Genomic DNA, 5,211 nt, shown 5'->3' on the forward strand with positions numbered 1-5,211 from the left:
GAAATAGTTGACATTTTTGGAACCAGCATCCATATATGCCAACTTTTCTGGTTTGACTGAATGAAATTGTGGGTTATTCTGTGAGGGTTTTTTTTTTCATTTGTCTTTGTAAAACAGGCTGTATAGCCTGTCCTACCATATACATCACCACATGCTTTTAGATTCAGTGCACAAGATACCAAAACTGCAAGTGGCTGAATCTCAAATAGCTTTTCATTGTTACTTTTTAAAGGTAATTTTACAAAAACCTCTTATTAGATTTGATGGGATGGTGGTGCCCAGAAGACCTAAAGGGTGCATATGTTCCTTTGTAATTTTATGAGACTCATTATGTGGGACAAATCTTGATCTTTATCTCTGCTAGATAAACTGTCAATAAAAACATGAAAATGGGAAAACTGCAATTGTGCTAAAGGCTTCCAATGTGATTTCTGGTTGGTGTCATCTCCAGAATCTCTAGGCTGAACTTCCACATTGAACTCAGCTCACGACAACAGGGTCAGGTTCAGTTGCAGGTTTGTCTGGCTTTGGTGGGCTTTTTTCTTTTCCCACTGCAGGCAAAGAAAAACTTAGTTACTACATGGGCCTTCAACAAGCAAGACAGTTCCAGTGCAGTTCAATGCATTTCATTCACATGAGTAGCTCTACACAGCAAGGCTCAAGTAGTTTAAGACCAATTAAAGCTGAACTATGTAGGATTTGGGGATTTGGAGCCCTCTCTGGTGGAAACAGGTTATTGAACACAATGTGCGGTGGAATTTTGTGTAACATGGGTTGTGCTGCGCCTCTTTCTCTGAGTCGGTAAATCCAACGACTGAAAGAGAATTCAAAGAGAGCTCAGTCCAAACTTGGTGAAGGAGCGTCTCTGAGGACGTGAGTGAATGATCTACTGTCATCACATCTTCATCAGTATGATGTTGATTTTGAGATCATCTGAGGCCAAACATAGAGCCGGACCATCTTTTTGAGCCCGTGTGTGACGTTAACACATGAAGATCATGTTCTGAAAAACTCCCATGAAAAAACAGATATTCAAGTCAGGAAACTGAGGGCCATTCCCAAAGCTTCAGCTTGTATTGAATTTGAGGGCTATATTGGGTCATTGTCCTGTCGTAGAGCATCTTTCCATCTTCAGCTTCTTTACTGTGTGGGTCACATTTGTCCTGATATTTAGTTCGATTAATTCTTCCCTCCACCCTTGCAGTGTTTCTTGAGCCACTGGCTTCCACACAACCCCAAAGCATTACAGACAGGTTGTTTTATCAGATGTTGCTCCTGTTTTTTTCTTCAAAAAACAAACAAACAAACCAAAAACACGGTCTTTGTTTTGCACACCTCCAACCCTGACTTATGTGATGCAGTAAGGTTTCCTTCCGATGACTCTTCCCATGCAGATTATGTTAGCACAAGCAGTGCTGCACAGTAGAACAGTGCACCGCCTCTAATGTGTCAACTTAACCTTCCTGCAGGTCCTTTGCTGTCATGTGGGGGTTTTGCTTTGCCTTTTGGATATGAGCAGTTCTTTTTATACTCTTCTCCTTCTTTGTAGGCATCAGTTTGCTTGATTTTCACGTCTTCAGCTGCTAAGAGGAGCCCATGGTTGTTGAATGTTGGCCCAGGGCTTGAAGAGTCAGAGAATCAGAGGCAGAGAGGTTCTCTAATTCAGAGTACGTCACATCAGATCACTCTGAATGAGCGTTTACACCTTAAACATTTAACTATTCAGACATTTTAAAAAGCCAGTGATGTTCCCCTTTAAGTTTATTGTAACGTTAAATCATCCATCCATCCATGCCGCTTCTCCGTCAGGGTCGCGGGGGGGTGCTGGAGCCTATCCCAGCAGTCTTCGGGCGAAAGGCAGGATACAACCTGGACAGGTCGCCAGTCCATCGTAGGGCAGACAGACAGACACAAACAGTCACTCACACCTAGGGGTAATTTAGCATGTCCAATTGGCCTGACTGCATGTCTTTGGACCGTGGGAGGAAACCGGAGAACCCGGAGGAAACCCACGCAGACACAGGGAGAACATGCAAACTCCACACAGAGAGGACCCTGGTCGCCCGGCCGGGGAATCGAACCCAGGCCCTCCTTGCTGTGAGGCGACAGCGCTACCCACCATGCCACCGTGCGTTAAATCAAGACAATTGAATAATGAACAATGACTCACAACCTGACAGGATAATGACTTACAGTTTAGAGGTTCAGCAATGCTTCCTCTTCTTTTTATGGGGGGTGGGATAATTGGAAAACTTTCTCCCATGGGCAGGAAAGACCCTGTAAAATTATTATATCACAGTAACACAGAAAAATTAAAAATTCTCAATAATAGAGCTATTAATAGAGCTATCAGTAATAACTGTAAATCCTTGACCAGTGACTAAGCTGAAAAGCATATGTCATCACTTATGAGTTGAAATATCACCTAGGAACCCCCAATGACTTCTCCTAGACAAGACATGTTGTCTTGGGTCTGTCTGTCCCTCTCTTCTTTCCAGGCGCTTTTCTCTCTCATCCAAACGAATATCTCTTCCGTCCAGGCGCTTTTCTCTCTCATCCAAACGAGTATCTCTCCCATCCAAACGCTTTTCCATCTCTAATAACCGGCTCTCTTTCCCATCCAGATGCTTTTCTCTTTCTAGAAAATTAATTTCTTTCTGATTCAGAAGCTTCTCTCTTTCTTCTATGATTTTTTCTCTCTCCTCCATTGTGTTCTTTTGATTCCTCTGTGAAAGGTCTTCCTGGACAGGTCAGTTAAACGTTGGTCAAGCTGTAAGAATATAATGGATAGAATGCAGACATGTTTAATGTAGGAGTCAGAGACAATTAGCCCAATCAGGCCTTCTCAGAGGAGAAAGGTGTCCTGGCTGAGAGGCTGTTCCTGACCTTCACCTACAGACCGAGGAGCCTCTCAATCAGTCTTCATGACACATTTCTCCACCAACCCATTTTAGCAAAATTGCTAAATTTTGCTAAACTGGACAAAATAAACCTACTTATCTTTCTGGTCTGAGACTTACAGGCTAGATTTCGTCCTGGTACGGTTTGGTAGCTCTATAGAAATTACACATTTATCTTGTCCTGCTTGCCGGCTGCTTGTTTTGGTTTGTAGAGTATTTGTGAGGGATACATGTCAAAAGTCTCTGATGAGGAAAGTAGCCAGACAGCACAGAATGAAGTTTTGGGCCAAATTTTTTTTTTATTTATTTAGCATTAGTGCATTCCACTTACCCCTGGTGAACTATTAGAATTATTGCACATGCAGGGTTGGGAATATTAGTAGGCAGCTACTTTCCCAAAATTTGTAGCAGCTACTTTTCAGTTACTTTTTGAAAAGTAGTGACTACTTTTTAGCTACTTTTTGAAAAGTAGTGACTACTTTTCAGTTACTTTTTGAAAAGGAGTGCTTTAGCTACTTTTTGAAAAGTAGTGACTACTTTTTAGCTACTTTTTGAAAAGTAGTGACTACTTTTTAGCTACTTTTTGAAAAGTAGTGACTACTTTTCAGCTACTTTTTGAAAAGTAGTGACTACTTTTTAGCTACTTTTTGAAAAGTAGTGACTACTTTTTAGTTACTTTTTGAAAAGGAGTGACTACTTTTTAGCTACTTTTTGAAAAGTAGTGACTACTTTTTAGTTACTTTTTGAAAAGTAGTGACTACTTTTTAGCTACTTTTTGAAAAGTAGTGACTACTTTTTAGTTACTTTTTGAAAAGTAGTGACTGCTTTTTAGCTACTTTTTGAAAAGTAGTGACTACTTTTTAGCTACTTTTTGAAAAGTACTGACTACTTTTTGAAAAGGAGTGACTACTTTTTAGATATTTTTTGAAAAGTAGTGACTACTTTTTAGCTACTTTTTGAAAAGTAGTGACTACTTTTTAGCTACTTTTTGAAAAGTAGTGACTACTTTTTAGCTACTTTTTGAAAAGTAGTGACTACTTTTCAGCTACTTTTTGAAAAGTAGTGACTACTTTTTAGCTACTTTTTGAAAAGTAGTGACTACTTTTCAGCTACTTTTTGAAAAGGAGTGACTACTTTTTAGCTATTTTTTGAAAAGTAGTGACTACTTTTTAGCTACTTTTTGAAAAGTAGTGACTACTTTTTAGCTACTTTTTGAAAAGTAGTGACTACTTTTTAGCTACTTTTTTAAAAATAGTGACTACTTTTCAGCTACTTTTTGAAAAGGAGTGACTACTTTTTGGCTATTTTTAGAAAAGTAGTGACTACTTTTTAGCTACTTTTTAAAAAGTAGCGACTACTTTTTAGCTACTTTTTTAAAAGTATTGACTAATTTTTAGCTACTTTTTTAAAAGTAGTTACTACTTTTTAGCTACTTTTTGTAAAGTAGTGACTACTTTTTAGCTACTTTTTGAAAAGTAGTGACTACTTTTTAGTTACTTTTTGAAAAATAGTGGCTACTTTTTAGCTACTTTTTTAAAAGTAGTGACTACTTTTCAGCTACTTTTTTAAAAATAGTGACTACTTTTTAGCTACTTTTTGAAAAATAGTGGCTACTTTTTAGCTACTTTTTGTAAAGTAGTAACAAATTTTCAGCTACTTTTTGAAAAATAGTGGCTACTTTTTAGCTACTTTTTTAAAAGTGGTGGCTATTTTTTAGCTACTTTCAAAGCGTTATTGTTAGAATGTTCGTGAAGCTCCACCTCCAAAACTCTACAAAAATAACCACAAACCAGAGAATTTTGTGTAAAGCCTTGTCAACTGTTGAAATAAAACTGCTCCAATTTACACATTTCAGCAAGACACACTGATCATAACATTCTGACCACCTCCTTGTTTCTACACTCACTGTCCTTTTTATCAGCTCCACTGACTGTATAGCTGCACTCTGTAGTTCTACAGTTACAGACTGTAGTCCATCTGTTTCTCTGATACTCTGTTACCCTGTTCTTCAGTGGTCAGGACCCCCATGGACCCTCACAGAGCAGGTACTGTTTGGGTGGTGGATCATTCTCAGCACTGCAGTAACACTGATGTGGTGGTATTGTGTTAGTGTATGTGTTGTGCTGGTGTGAGTGGATCAGACACAGCAGTGCTGCTGGACAGGGTAAAAGGGGCTAACAGAGTATCAGAGAAACAGATGGACTACAGTCTGTAACTGTAGAACTACAGAGTGCAGCTATACAGTCAGTGGAGCTGATAAAGTGGACAGTGAGCGTAGAAACGAGGAGGTGGTCAGAATGTCATGTCTGAT

At 39.1% G+C, this 5,211-nt stretch overlaps 1 long non-coding RNA gene across 2 annotated transcripts in view; it reads right to left on the reverse strand.

The window, feature by feature from the left end:
* Nucleotides 1-206: 206 nt before the first annotated feature.
* Nucleotides 207-5,211, reverse strand: part of LOC108416361 — a 6,120-nt gene continuing 1,115 nt past the window's right edge. For both annotated transcript variants that reach the window (XR_005130125.1, XR_005130126.1), the window contains exons 3-5: nucleotides 2,426-2,770; nucleotides 2,194-2,277; nucleotides 207-551 (exon numbers count right to left, since the gene is read on the reverse strand). This is a non-coding gene — a long non-coding RNA (uncharacterized LOC108416361). The remainder of the gene's footprint in view (nucleotides 552-2,193; nucleotides 2,278-2,425; nucleotides 2,771-5,211) is intronic.

Source organism: Pygocentrus nattereri, chromosome 3, assembly GCF_015220715.1.
Source record: "Pygocentrus nattereri isolate fPygNat1 chromosome 3, fPygNat1.pri, whole genome shotgun sequence".
Taxonomy (NCBI): Eukaryota; Metazoa; Chordata; class Actinopteri; order Characiformes; family Serrasalmidae; genus Pygocentrus; species Pygocentrus nattereri.